Here is a 16,551-nt window from a genome sequence, read left to right on the forward strand (position 1 = left end):
TATTAGATTAAGCACGTTATTATTAATTCATGAATTCTTCAACAGTGCGCAAGAAGGCCTAACTTGAGTAAAATATGTTAAAAGGGAGCCACTGCATATTCGTTTCCAGAAATAAACAGTAACTGAAATAAAACAAGATATATAAACAACTTCTTACTTAAAAACTACTTGAATAGTATACAGACATTTAAAAAAAAAACTAATTAAAATGACAAACACAACAACTTTTTAATAAATATGAACTAAAATTAAACTAAAATTGTATCTAGTTAATTAAACAATATTGTTATTAATTAATCGTACATCAAATTTAGCTGAGACATTACCCACAAAAGATAATTTAAATAAATGTATAGATAAATTATTTAGATAATTTAAGAAAAGCATGAATACATATTTTTAAAAAGTAGCTTTAGAAAGCTTTTTTCTATTTTTCCTTTTTCATTTTATTTGCATTTTGGGGTGAGCTATCACTTTATTATTTTTATTATTAATGTGGATTTTATTTTTTATTTTTTACAGGTTTTTTAAATGTTATTTTTTATTGAAATGATAATCTAAGTAAGAAATTTAAACTGCCAGTAGGTGGCAGTAAATGTCTAAATGAATAAGTCATTGAGTCATTTATTCGATTTGTTCAGTCAGCTGATTTATTCAGGAATTAAGCAAAAGTTTTCTTAATTAAACGGTCATTAAATCATTGGTTTATCTGAGAAGTCCAACTATTGAAATTGTTTATTGCTTGCAGAAGCACAACTGTTGTGCCATTGCTTTAAAATAGGTAATATTTGTGTTAGCAAAAACATACAATAGTGTGTCTAAAATACAGAACAGTATTAAGTTATTTTTTATTTAAATGTTGTATAAAATCAATATCACATTTGCCATTCTGGTATCTGGATAAAACAGCACTTGTGTAATATTGCTTAACTACATCATAAAATACAAATATGAGACAAAAATTCATACATAACATAAATAACTGTATTTTATAGGCTCCATCAGGCTTGCCCTGCATAATGTTCTTCACTGTATATATTCATATAATGACTACAAACTATAACAGTATTCCAATGATACTAAAATAACACAGCTGCACAGGTCAGACGACTTATCACCAAAACTCACATTTTCTGGTCAAGTTTACCACGGAACAGATATATTCATGATAAAATATTTTACATTTGTAATGGAAAAACAAGCATTAAATTTGACTTGTGAATATTAGATTAAATGATAAATCTAAAGTACTTGTATGTTGTGATCTTGAAATGCTCATAAAGGTTAACCAAGGGAACTTGCAAACTACTAGTGAATATTTTCGATGGCTAAGTGTGAGATTTTTCTGTTCGGTTCTAAATGGAATTCTAAACTAAATCATTCAAATTTGAACTGAGTTTAACTATTACCAGAATATATAAATATATATATTTAGAGAAATTACAATTGTTACACGAGTGTGCATGATTATGTTAGTTAACATGACATTAACGTTAGTATGCAACGTTAGTTGACACTGTGGAATAAATATATAAACAGGCCTTTATATAAACTGATAAAGTTATTATCATCTCACTATATAACAATCTAATAACAAACTAAACCAAGCCAATGACTGAATCGACAAGCATTAAAGATCGATCGAGTTCGTAAGTGTACCACAGACGCTATAAAGTTTCGCTTGGGTTGCAGCAAGCGTTTAAATCTTGATAAACTATAGCACACGCATGTATTATTCTTTACAGAGTATGTGATAAGCCTCTCGCTGTGAAAATGGCACAGACATGTGTTCTTATGTGAATGTTTACTTTGCTCCAGTTAAAAGCCTAAGATTACAGTAATTGCGGCCATAAAGCCGGATAAAACACGGTCATAATGTTACACAAGCGCTTTGTTTACAAGAGCTGCGCGTCTACCTCCCAATCCCAGGCCGCCATGCTGGCAGGAATAAAACACACGGGCTCTGTGACACTGCCAACACTCAGCTCGGTGGTGCGAGAGAGGCTGTAGTACTCCTCAAACGTCCTATTTAAAATTCACCGCAACCACTGCTGTCAAACCGCTCTGACAGAAGTCGAGTTCTCTCTTTCCGGACGCGACAGCGCACACCTCCTGACACACCTTTAGATTCGGCCAATCGGCGCAGGCTTTTAGACGGAAAGCCACGCCCACCGAGTAACTGCAACTGAGCAACAGTTCTCATTTAGGTGATGATATTTTGTACGCCTGAATAATATCTCGCCATATTGCTTAATATAATTAATATAACGTAGGCCTATGTTGTCTTAAGTGTGTTTAGTTACCTGTTCACTTTTAGTAGTTTTAATAATTAATTCAATGTGACAATAACGCACATTTGCTGCCACCTACTGGGGATATTCTGAAATGACTCAACGTTATTGTGTGTAAATTTGATGTTCTCTTCCGTTGTTACATTTGTAACTACACTGTTGTCTGTTGTCAAATAAAAAAAACACTGTCTATTGTATTTATTCATTCATTAACATGTTTAGGTCATTTTGTATATTATAATTAATTAAAAACCCATTAGCACTGATATTATTTTTTATTGCATAGTGGCTTGTTAGTTTTAATAGCGTCGTTGAGTAAAAAAACATAAAAATAAAAAAAATGCTTGGAGGACTCCAAAGTTGAAAAACTGATGTGGTCTCTCGAGGGAATAATATTAAACGCTTATCCTCTGTGGATTACTGTAATGTGCATAACAAAGTAGTTTAGTAAGACTAACGGTGCTGTACTCCCCAAGGTAATGCTGATACAATAAGAATGCATAAGTCCTGTTTCCAAAGAAACTAAACTTTTTGAAGGTGACATGGCCGTCACATTCTGCCCGCCCTTGCTGCTATTCCTCTCCTGTGAGTGCCAGTCTAGAGGTGCTCCTGTGGAGATCTGCCAGCCAGTGCCCATAAATTGTGCAGCAGTGAAAGGTCATCCTGCCTACAGCCCTGTAGTTGTTAACATCGGCTAATGGCCGTCTGGAGCCATGGCCATGTTTTATTTACAATACAAGCTACCCTGGCAGAAGCACTCGGTCTGTCTCTGCACTGCATCTTTAATAACAAACAAACGGAATAACACAAGGCAGTATAGTTTCCTCAGAACCTTATGAAGAAAATACTCTTCATTTAATGCAGATCTGTCACTGAATGATGTAAACTGTAATCTTAAAGGGAAATATTACCCAAAAATATAATTTGGTTACACAAATGAGAAATTTTGAAGAATATTCTGGCCATTCTATCAGAAATTTCATTTTTGAGTGAACTATTCCTTCCTTGTTTATTACGAGATTATTTTGCCTTTATCCATTATGAACGTCAATAACGTGCTTGAGGCAAAGAATAAAAAAACAGGCAATCTTTAAAATATCAAACTGTTTTATTCCCATTTAAAATATGACAAACCTGTGCTGTATGTAATCCTCATGCAGCTATAAAGGGCAAGATCATCATAATTAGAACTTTGGGAGATGAAACATTTAAGAAAAACGAAAGGAAATCACTCTTCAAAGAGTGGATGAACTGTGTCTGGTGATGTATTGCTGCCCTTCAGGGAAGGCAGTAGGTTGTATAGTTATCTCCTGATGGGGCAAAAACACAACCCTGAAACCACACAACCTACTACCTCACCCTGTACGAACATCATTGCTGAATATTCCACAACAACAGAACGACGCATTTTTACCTTTTGAATTCTAATCAATAATGCAGTATACTATGTATACCTTTATATATATATATATATATTTATCTAGAAATTGTTTCAAAGTTTCACAGTTCTTGTTAGCTTTGAACCCACCTAGATGCTTCTGTATTCCTTAGTTTAGTCTTTTGTTTCTTCCACAAATATCGACAAGTTTCACCACACTGAATTTTATCCAATCAAAATCAGTCATGAATGTCATGTATCATACTGTCCTCTTTATGGATTCACGTGAATGCTTGACCAACATGTGATAAAGTAAAATCAAAGCTGCATTAAGGCATTTCTAACACAAATTTCAGAAGCGTTTTTTTTGGTAACGCTGACAGTATGGCATAAACCATGTTTTGAAATTCTTTTATTGAAAACATCTGATAAACATTCAAGTCTTCATCAAACATATCTTAAATAAACACATTAATGCTGGAACCTGGAAATGTGTCATTTCTTCTTTCTTGTTGACGTCCTCCATGTGACATGTTCCGAAGCGATGGCACTACGGTCACTTCGGGAAAGACAGTAAGTTGTATAGTTATCTGACAGCAAGGGTTAAACCCTCAAACTATACAACCTACTACCTCACCCCAAATGACAGTCTCTCTCTTCTCTTCCTGCTACAGCAGCTTCCATTTCCTGTTTTACCTTCTCTAACAAAATGCCTAATGACTGCACAGTATCTAGCAAATCACATGACAGTAACCGACAGCATTGGGCATCGCAGATACCTAAAATGTGTATATTTGTGGTCTCTTTATCACTTCTATCTCCAAAGCTTCAGTCAGAGATCCTTCAAAATCACCGAGCTCACCAACAGGAGAAAGGTAGACAGTCAGCTTCTGGGTTTGCCATCTGTGAAAGAATGAGAGAGAGAGGATTACTGAGGCACGAAACTCACTCAAGTCAGTACATCAGCTCTGTTGTGCCGTATGTCTGTCTACTGTTGACCCTGACAGTATGGGGGTGCATGAGCAGATTAGGATGAGGGAGTGTGTGGTCAGAGCGGGAGGGTTCAGTGTGAGTGAGTAAGGCTGTGGGCAGCAGTGTGGTTTACCTCAGACACGGAGGAGTTGCACACACACTACTGACTCACACAGGCCACCAACCTCACAGGGGCGAGTGATTACACACACGTTTTCAGGTTAAGAAGATATTCAGATAAAAGATATTAAGATATTTGTTACCCTTCGGCATTATTTTTCTTGTGATAAGCATAAACTATATTTAACATAAAAAAAATATTTGAAACAAGAAATTTGTCAATAAGAAAAATAATAAATGGTAATATATATATATATAATAAAAAAAAAAAAAAAATATATATATATATATATATATATATATATATATATATATATATATATATATATATATATATATAATTTTTTAAGAACTCCCAATATTTTGTGCAATTTTACAAAAAAAATAAAAAAAATAATATTATTTTAATGATGTTTAAACGTTTTTATAGAAAGACAATACCAAAAAAATATTAGAATGTTTTTTTTTTTTTGCATTGTTTGATGTTTTTTTAAAAATAATTATTATCTGGAAATAAAGTTTTTGAATTATTAAATTAAATTCCACACAAAGTAAAAATAAAACATAAAATGAAGATGTTAATAAACTAATTGTATGATTCTTTGTATAGACAATCAGATTTCCTTCAATTAAAACAACATGCACTTTAGATTATCTCAAAACTTGCTGTATAAACATGATCATCATTTTTATACAAACATATGCATTTCATACAGCTCAAGTGTTGCTGTCATTAAAGCAAAAGGTGGACAAACCAAATACTAATTAACCAAATAATAAAACACATGAATATAAACAAAAATTCATATCACATTTTTTACCCAAAGTATGATAACATATTGCGTTAACATCACAATATATTTTGTTATGTGAAATTTCCTATGAAATAAAATATAACAAAAGCATTTTTACTAGTGTCCTTTTATTACCTCAGTCATTTCTAACACATCACAGAGTTACATCAATTGACATTCTTCTTCTGTCAGTGGTGACTAAAGTATGTCTAAACATGTCATGGTCCATTTGGAAAACAGCCTGCTGTACTTCATCTAAAGCTGGTTCATTTAACTTTACTCCAAAAGAGACAGAGATGCAAAGAAATGATGTGAGATCAGATGAGCATTTCACTCAGAAACAATCCATTAAAATTGTTGTTATTCTGAAAGTCAATTTTCCAACACTGTGTTTCCTAAAAGCAATGATTTATTGAGTGACTTCAAATACATTTCTTCTCTAAACCACCCACGCAATTTGCACATTTGATTAAGAACGTCTTAAGAACATCACCAGAGTACTGATAAGTACTCTTATTGTAGTCACTGTAGTACTGTAGTCAGGTTGTAGTTTACATTAGTGGTGAAACAAACCCTAGGTCGCTACGATCTTGAATCGGAACTTTTAAGATCTGGTGGAGTAGCCAACAGCCATAAGGTGGCGCTGATGCCATATTCCCTCAGTATTTCACAATTCAGTGACAATAGGCCCATTATACAGAAAGGCTGCTAAACATAGCGATTCTTATTTCCTTTAATCATTGTTTGCCTTTTAGGTGTACAGCTCATTTACACTTTGTTTATATCCCTATTTGTGCAGTGTCGATAGTGCAGGTACAAACAAGTTATACGACAAAGAAACCTGATGCACGGTCTTTGAAGCAACATTTAGTGTTACATGATTTAAGAACTGTTGATTGACAGAATAAAGCCCTGGCTGTTTAAATAAACCTCTGGCGCTCCCCGAGCAAAGCCATCTTCTGTGTTTGTACTATATGTCTGTCAATGTCAAAATCAGTGAAAGAAATAAAAAATAAGTCCTCATGTGACTTGCCGGAGGGGGAGAGATATCCCAGACTGATTACCACAGAGCGTGAATGCAATGTCTGTAATGGACTTTGAGCTTGAACTTTAAACCACAGATTACACGAGTGATCGGTATCATAATATTATTCTGCTTTGTCTGGGCAGGCCATGGCTCCTTGTATTTATTTTGCTGCGTTTATGAAGAAATGAGGTAAATGTTTCGTTCTGATAGAAAATCCTTAATGCAGTGAATATACATTTTTGTGAGACAAAAGCACACACCAACACAATCACGCAAGCCTTCGCTAAAACTGCAAGCAGCCCTTGGTCTCAAGACTTGCCCATGACATCATTTTAGGGTTGAACAATTACTCAGCTCCACCCCACCTTTTGTCACCTGCCAATCATGTCTGGCTTCTATTGTGTCCATGGGAAGCAAGTTAGTTGAGAACTTCTATCCCTAAATGACCTCACAGTCCTCCACTCCTTTCCCTCTTCACTTGACTATAGAGTCTATAGGAGTGTACTGGCTTAGGATCTTTATTACAAGGAATTGTAAAAAACATGCCTGTCTACTACTGTCATCATAACCAATTACTAAAAAAAAGTGGTTAAAAAAAATACATTACAGTTTATTTAGAGTTATGTATACAGATTCATTTAAAAACATTTTCGCAATGTGCCTTTTTCTTTTTTTTTTTACTATGTAATGTGTAAATTCTCAACTTTTTGCTAATAAATCTAAAATAAGAAAAACACCTAAAAAGGATCAATTTATCTTTCATCTATTTTTGTTTTAAAATTAAATTGATCGAACAGTTACACAAAAATATGAGCAATACTGCAAACAATATTTCTAATATTTAGAAGACGTTTGGTGTGCATGAAAATGTGTTAAAATAGAAGTACCTCATCCAAATCAATAATCACTCCTTCACACACTTTTTGTAATCAATAATAACTCCTTCAAACGCTAATCTAAATCTCTTAAACATGATAAGAACTCTTTAAATAATTATAATTATAAAAGTATATCCTCAGGATACTGAAAATAACAAAACATTAGTTCCTGAGAATACAAATTTATATCTGCTTGATAAAAACAGAAAATTTCCAAAAGAGTACACAAACATCTATATTTTGTCTACCCATATTATATTTACTTTTACCAAAAAAAAGAAAAGAAAAGAGATGTGCGATTTAATAATAAACATTCGCACTGCATTTGGATCTTTACACAGTTAGAAATATAAAAAATTACACAAACTAATATTCAACAATTAGCATTACCTGCTTGAGACATCACACAATAACATATATGTAATTCATGAATTAGTTTCATAAGTATTGCTTTTGTAGTGCAAATAATGTTGAAAAAAAAATTTCAAGTTATACATTACACTGAAAATTAAAATGACTTGAAATATATATTTAAATCAAATATATATTTCATTGTTTTGATCGCTTTGTCACGTCCTTCGTTAAATTCCACCCTTGGAATTTCATCCGAAATTAACAAATTAACAATTCAGAGTGTGTAGCTGTTAAAATACACCTCGAAACAGAATGAAGGAGATATCTTTAGTCTAGACTGTGTGTGTGAGAGTACACAAGTATCTTTTGAAAAGGGTGGGGGGGGGGGGTCTACACCCTTAACTATTACAGACACACACACTGAGGCGTGGGAACTCTATTCAGGGCTGAATCAGAGGTCTTTTATGGAGCACATGGCTGCAAGTGTGTCGGGGTGTGTGTAAGAGAGTGTGTGTACGTCTGTACGTGACAGCGAGGGTGGGTGTCTCAGTTAGTGCACACATGCTTGCTGCTTTTCGGCATGTCTGGGAATGCCTCGGCACAGTTGGACACACATTCAATTCTATTTTCATGACAACATTTTTTAAAAAAGATCCCAGAAAATCCTAGTCCTTAAAACTGTTATTTTCAGGTCATTTTAAAGTTCCTAAGTTCATTATATATTGCATCTTAATTTATAAAAGGTAAACTAGTCAGTATTTGTCAAAACCATGAATATTTTCATAAAAAGGGATACGTTTATCCTGAAAATCTCCGTTCTTTTATCAAATCCCCTCTTCGTTTTTTAGATGATGCCACCTGCTCTGTTCATTACACTATACATCATCTCTGGAACACTCCATTCACAACCAAAAAAGGGGTGGGGGAGGGCACTGCCAACCAACGTGTATTTTGTGTGCCAACACACTTCATCAGCACTGCCCCTGGTGTTCTCACTCGTACTACTAAACAGCCTGCTATGAGCCAAATTCATTTGTTTGAACGAAGAAACACAACTGTTAGCTTTTACACCTGTAAATTCTACATGATATGAACTGATCAAACACAACGCTCTATTATGCAAATGATTCTTAAATATCATAAAATGTTCAGGTGGTAAATTCTGTTTCGGTAAATACGATTTTACCTATAAATGATTTACTTTTAAGAGGGCAATAAGAGGTTTTTTTTACGTGTGTGTGTGTGTGTGTGTGTGTGTGTGTGTGTGTGTGTGTGTGTGTGTGTGTGTGTGCGTGTCTGTGTGTGAAAGAGATTAAAAAAAAGAACACTGGTGTGGTAATTTATTTTCTAAAATGAAAATTTCAAAAGACAACTTTACGTTCTATGTATTCATAAAATAAAAGCCTTAAAACAATACATAAATCATTCTGATTGAGCAAATGCCTTCTTTTTAAATACAACTAATGTATATTCATAGGTTAAAATTTGTATAAATTGCTTTCAAATGAAATATGGACATATTTGATATATTTAAATATGTGTACATTTAAACGCTAATATATTTTAGTCAAAATTACATGAATTTGAGTTGAATTTTACATTTACATCGAAACTATTGAAATTAAGCAACCCAAAAAAATCTACGAAAAAAAATAAAAGGCATAACTGTGCAAACTAACCTCTGACGTGGCACATATTGCGCTTCCATCCATTAGTGTCCATTTTACAATTCAATAATTTTATGAAACCGATAACAAATATTAATCGCAATGAACAGTTGCAAAGATAAACGACAATACAACATGATAATCAAACACAAGGCCCAAATAGCTGATGTCCATTCACTACGTTGAAGTGTTCCAGTAAACACACACCGAAAGCATCAGAAAAATAAAGATTCATTCGTAAAAACCTTTTTTCCGACAACACGATTTAAAACTCTCACTCCCAAAAAGAATACCTCTTCTCACTCACAAAAAGGTCGACTTCCTCACTACAGAAGCACATCATATTTGTTGGGCGCTGATATGAACTGCTTTTACATAGACCCAACGCCATTTTCTTCAGGAATCGTACAGTTTATAAAACGCTTTTTTTCGTCTAAACCATAAAACCATAACAGGAATATTTCACACACATTCTAAAGACACACAAAAAAAATCAAGAAATACATCAGAGTAACAAGAAACAAACTAAATATCACATTAATCTCAAATATTCGCAACTTACCCGATAACACTGACGTGTGCCTGTAGATAGAAACATTCCTGGACAAGTGCTGAAGGCCTCTTCTGCTCACTTCACCAGCCCTGTGTTGAAGGAGAGTGAGAGAGAGAGAGAGAGAGAGACAGAGAGAGAAGGAGAAGAGGAGGCAGTGAGCTTTCCACAGCAGGCACAAGGACTGAAGGAGGTAGGCCGGGGGGCCAAGACAATCCCCCCACCCCAGCTGCGTGTCCCCAGCACCGGGCTACGAGTCAGCCTGCTGTCCCCTGGTCTGGGACGACCGGGCCCTGGCCACTATAGCAACCCGAGAGACGCGTGTGTCGGCCCGTCTTGCAGTTAACAAGTCTTTGAATGAGGAATGTTAGCAAACAGACAAATAGAATGTCCGCTGCATGTTAATGTCCCAGCCAGTCCGATCGCAGCATTGGCCCAGGCGTATGAATAATTCAGGAGCTTGAAAACCGAGCCCCCTCCCCTTTCCACCCCACCCCCCCATGACTGAAATGCCTTCAGTGGCTGAAGAGCGGCAGAGAAGCGAGAGAGTGTTGTGAGAGAGATAGAGAAGAAAACTATTTCAAATCTTAGCTTCAAACATTTGTATTTAGTCGAATGCACACAACCACACGCGCACACGGTCGGCACAAACTTCTTGCGTTTCATCGTGTAACATATTTCTTTCTTACGATCGAGGCATCCTTCACTCATTGCCTTTTTATGTCTTTTGTTTGGAATTGGCACCTGTCCCAGAAAAAGCTCCGACACCGCACCGCCCTCCCGCTCCCCTTTCAGAGAGAGAGAGAGAGAGAGGGAGAAAGAAGAACTGTATGTGTGTGTGTGTGAGAGAGGGAGGGCAAAGAGAGAGAGAGAAAGGGTGGTGCTAAAGTGATAGAACTCCAGGCGCCTCCCTTCTCCGAGACACGCAACAAGCAGGGAGAATACAGCCATTTTCAAAGCTCAGCAACGGAAAGGATCCGTTAACCCCTGGTGAGGAAGAGAAATGCCACACACCTCCGCCTGCCATAAATGTTCCGATTGAAAGCGTCTCGAGCTTATAAAAATGCAGAAGAACATGCCAACGAGGTTTAGGGAAGTTGTGGAAAAGACATGCTGGAAAAACTGAAGTGGCAGAGAACCAGCTTGAGCCAATCGGTTGCGCTACAGGGTTAAAATCCTGTGAGTAGCAGAAATCCCTCCTTCTCTTGGCACAGACTGGGTGAAGGGGAGGAGACTGAACTGTAGAAACAGCGGGAGAGGCTTTTTTTTCCGTTTCTATCTGCACAGAGAGAGAGAGAATGAGAGAGAAGGGGAGGGAATTAGAGAAGAGGAGAGGAGAGAGGGAAAACTGAAGTGGAGGAAAAAAGTTGATGATGAAACCGAGAGGCAGTGGAGTACGTGAGCAATTATTCTTTTTTTTGAATCACCGCTCCAGCCAGTGAGCGAGAGCTCGAGTAGGGAGGGAGGGAGAGAGGGAGGGAGAGCTGAAGAGAGGAGGGAAGCGTGACACAGACTCCGGTTCACCCGGAGAGTGCACACAAACATACGCTCACACCCGTTACAAACCATTCAAACACAATTTACCAAACGCGCAGGCGCTCCACCGCCAAGACCAAACTCGATCCTTGAAGCTGTTCTTTGGCTCGAAAGCACTGAATGGCTATACAAGCAATCACAAATGAGAAAACGTTAAAAGAGTCAGCAGTTCAAAGATGACCATACCATGATGCAAAGTGTAGTGTGCAAATGTTGGGGTGTCTTTGTACATCCCACAATCCGGAGACGCGTCAGGCATATGGGTGAGACAGTCTGGAGGTGAAACATCTGTCGCAATTTGCAGAGAGATTTCATCTGCAGTGACCGCACACACACACACACACACACACGTTCATGTACACACACTCTGCAGCCACGGCCTACCTGAGAATCCGCCTGGTGCCGGAATAATTAGTGGAGCATTCCACCAATCAAGTTTCGATCTTTTGTGGGTGCACCTCGGTTACGCCTCCTTTTTAAACCAGAACTCAATAACTTGTGAGGAAGTCCGATGCAAAAAAATAATAAAAATGATTCAAGATTTCGTTATTCTGTTTTTTTTTTTTTCTTTTGCCAACAGTCCTTTGTTTGCGCTCTCTTGTAAACATACCAGTACTGTCGATTGCAAAACTTTTTTTGTGGTTAATCAATGCGGCAATTAAATACAAGTTCAAACAGATGATCTCTCTACAGCGAACAAGCTCAAAGAGAATACAAAAACACATACCAAAAAGTGCTAGTGTGGGGCCTGCGCCTGCTTCTGTTCCTCGGAGTGTATCACGAACCTTTTCTGCGTTTAGCGAACTAAAGAGTTGATAAAAGCATGCTCGGCGACCAGCGAACATGGCTGCATAGAGGGTGCTGCTGCTCATCAGGCTGTCACACGCAGATCCACACACACACACACACTGACGTGGAGGAGGGACCGAAAGCACCCGGTCCGCCCAGATTTCCTTGCCTTGTTCTCGGCCTCCTCTTTCTGGCTCCCTCATGGTACTGACCTCTCATTACACACACACACACACACACTCTCACACACTCATACTTAGTTTCTACATACCGCACACCACACCCTCAATTCAACACCAAATCTGGGCCGAGTCCCACCCATATAAAACCGTTACAGCTAAATCAAATTCCAAGTTCTCACCCCCTTTTTATCGAGTCCGATTCCCTAATGGCAACAGGTCGCGCGCTCTGGCACAAGGTATGACGCGCCGACGTCACATTGCGCCACGTCTGTCAGCCAATCACGAAAGCGGCGCACCTCACACGAAAAATCGCGCTTCTCATTTCTTATAACACATTATCTGTTTTATTTCTCATTTTCTGATGCTGATTCTCAGGCGTTCATTTACTTGCTTGTTTACTACAGGACCTGCGAGCAGGGAGTCGGGACTTGGAGCATGTTTTGTGTTGTACATTGCATTAAAGTTCATTTGAGGATACAATTTTGGTTTTGGGTCGGCTGCCAACTCCCAAACAGTGAGCTGTTCTGTAAGGCCCCATCCTTCACAAGGCTCAGAGACTATGATCAAACGCCAATCAAAACAAACTCTTTATGGTACTTTTCAGGGCTCAACCTCAGAGCACTTTAATGCACCATCGCTGAGATCATTTTAAAAAGACTCTCGTGTGATTTAAAAGCATGTATGTGTTCTGGGGTTAGAGTTACCAAAGAGCGATAACGGCTATAGTGAGTCTTCACAAGGTTAAAAAGCACAGCGGGCTGGTCACTTTTCCGCATTTAATAAGTCCATCCAATGCGATTCATAGATATATAACAAAAAATATGTCATATATATATATATATATATATATATATATATATATATATATACACACATTAAACGGAAGCAAAGAGAAAATTATGTCAAACATTACTTCATGTGTCAAAAAATACCTTACTAAATACTAAAATGCACCTTAACCCTATCAGATCTAAACATACGATTGAAGAGGATGCCAAAAGCACAAACTAAAATAAAAAATTAAATGAAGATTAACAAGCCATTCATGAGATCTCAGTTCCTAATAACTGTCTGCAGGACCTTTAGAGTATATTTTCTTTTCCTCCCAAATTAACACCAGGGTTTCCAACACTATCAGACAAGAACAACTTAAAAACGCATCCTAAGGAATTTGCAGCCATGTGTTGCAGATTCACATCAATGAGCTGCAATTTCCCACCCATAATTATGCTTTTGAGGATTGGGCAATGAGTAAAAACTAATAACATGAGCTTCATTAACCTGCAATTTTTCATCAGTGAAGAGAAAAAAAAAACAAACAGACAAAAACAACAGCGTCTCAATATAGACAACATAACACTCCCATGAAGCAAAAAAATTAATTAAAACACAACAAGACAAGCCTGGCACAGATTAAAGAAGTGAGACGCATTTCAATCCTGGTTGGTGGCCTAGTTCATCAAATGAGAGTTGGAGTTCCACAGAAAAAGCAACATGTTTAAGATCTGAAATGTACATCAGTGTCTAAATCTACCGCAAAATATCTAGAGTATACATATATATTTAGAGAAAAATGTATGTTTAATAAAAACAAACCCACATAAACCTGACCAAGTGGATTTGTTAAGGCCCAGTGTATGTTTAGAAGATGTTTAAGCCAATAAAGCCACATTTAACACAACATGACAAAAAACAGCTGGGAAATTTATCAGTAAACCACTGAAAGATATGATCGGCCAAACATGTATTTTTTGCTTGGGACTCATAGGAAACGTCATTTTCAGACACCCTTTTCCTCCGACGCAGAGGTAGCAGTGAGCTTGCAGCGGTGGTGGTCTCTCCTGGGCCCCCCTGGGCACGTGTCTACAGGACTCCTCAATTACAGAGGTGAAATCTGAGGTCAGCCTCTGTAGAGAGAGGAACAAAGGGCACGACCCACAGGTCAGAAGTGCTAGACTGCGAGCAGGCTGGTTCCCATTGAGAGGGAGGGTGCTGTTTGCTTTGTGTAGGTAAAGAGTACTAAAACACAGACAAACAGAGATTAAGAGGTGAGCCCCTTAGGACTGTCACTCAGAGGGCCCCTCCATCAACTCCGATTAACTCCCTTGACCTCTGCCTGCCGTCAGAAGACGCTTAATGACCCTTACGGCTCGCCGCGGCACTGACAGAAACATGAGCGGAGCTCTCTGACACCAACTGACAACAACAATAATAATAATGTAGTTCATTTAAAAGATTTGTTCATTTAAAGACAAGATTCCGTATAAGATTGGTCTATAAAGAATTGCACTAGTTGTTTTTTTTATAATTAAAGCATTAAAACCAGCAACTGAAAAGTGATCATATTTTAAACTAATTCATATTTGAATATTATTTAACACAAATAAAATGAATGAGAAATAAATAAATAAAAAGATAACTACCTTGACTCTTCACTGTTGCTGTCTGAAATGAAAGTGTCTTTCAAACTATAATAATACAAATAAATGAGAGTTATGATGGATTACATTAAAGAAATAAAAACTGATAATTTACTACAACATGTTTTAACTGATTCTGTGGGTGTGATTCAATTTTACCACAAACTTGGAATATGCCATAATTACACACACACACACACACACACACACACACACACACACCTTGTTCTTGCTCTGAGAAAATTTGCGATGCGAACTATATTTATGTTTGCTGTTGTCTTTGTCCTGTCAGTTAATTTGAGGACAACTGTTTTTCTCTTCCATTTATTAATCATAAGCCCAAGCTCCTGGTATGGTATTGTTTAAGATTTTCTCATCCCTTCCCTAACACTGCAAACTAAAACATTTTAAAGAATCTGCAATTCTACAGAAAAAAAGAAAATGATGTTTCAAAACAGCTTTTTATAGAGCAGTAATAGTACCATCATTTGAAGCAACAATATCACATAAGGTTAAAATGATTTTGTGTCCATAAGAGAAAAAAGTTCAAGAGCTCAATAATTCCAGATGAAATCAGTAAGGATTAGCGTCTGCGTTTCGGATCCATCGGGATACGACTGCATAATTTCGCAAGGGTGGGGCAGCTGTGCTACAGTACAGTAAAGGTCTGAAATCACAAAATGGAGGACAGTTAGACAACATGGCGGTCACTTCCGATAAGAGCATGCGCCTATGTCCACGCAGGCAGGATGACACTCCCTGCGTGTACTCATGCAGATGTCTGTATGATAAATAAAACAAACATATTTTTGTCTAACAAGTGTTGATATTTTGTATCGAAAGAAATTGTGCAGTGTGATAGTTACGGCTCTGCAGAACCGTAGGCATAACCTTGAACATGTGTGTTCAGAATGCCAAGCCACTACATCGACGGTCAGCACTGCTTAACAAAAGACTAGAAAGGAAGAATCATTTTAAAACAAATAAATAAATATATAGTTTAAAAAAAAAAAAAGTTGGGAAAAAAGGTCAGAAGAGAGAAAAAAAAGCTTTGTTCTGATCTGTGTTTGCATGCAAGTTACTTTCTACACGGTGTGACCTTCTAACCAACCACTATTAAGATGAAAATCACTAATCAATAAAAGATTGTGGGAAAAAAGTTATGAACTATACATTTATTTTGAGAGATGTTAAATAGAATGAGCGATTAGATGTTTTAGAGAGAAATTTTAGACAAGTTTGAGAGGAAAAAAACCCTTTAAAGAGAGAAATGGTTTATGGATTTATAGAAATACATTTTTAGAAGTGCTATGATGGGAAATGTATTTTATGATACTGAATTCTGCAAACAACTGATTTGTAGTAACAAAATAAAAAGGTTGTTTCCCATCATTTTACTTTATGGGATTTATTTAATTTATTTTTGGTTATTTATCTCAGAAACATTTACTGTAATTTAGCAGTGTAAACACTTCTTTTTTAAAGACAACACAAATGAATAAAATAAGTATAAGGCACATTAGGTGTTGCAAACAGACCGCAATATGACAAGGGCTGAATGACTTTTCAATATTCATGATGGAAAAATGGAAA

At 36.8% G+C, this 16,551-nt stretch overlaps 1 long non-coding RNA gene across 1 annotated transcript; it reads right to left on the bottom strand.

Moving 5' to 3' along the window:
• Positions 1-3,335: 3,335 nt before the first annotated feature.
• LOC113063343 (uncharacterized) lies at positions 3,336-13,343 on the bottom strand. Its single transcript, XR_003278676.1, has 3 exons — positions 10,044-13,343; positions 4,449-4,572; positions 3,336-3,451 (listed from the first exon to the last, which is right to left on the bottom strand). It is a non-coding gene; the product is annotated as an uncharacterized LOC113063343 (long non-coding RNA).
• Between the last annotated feature and the right edge of the window lie 3,208 nt (positions 13,344-16,551).

The sequence above is a fragment of the Carassius auratus genome, chromosome 4 (assembly GCF_003368295.1).
Source record: "Carassius auratus strain Wakin chromosome 4, ASM336829v1, whole genome shotgun sequence".
Classification (NCBI taxonomy): domain Eukaryota; kingdom Metazoa; phylum Chordata; class Actinopteri; order Cypriniformes; family Cyprinidae; genus Carassius; species Carassius auratus.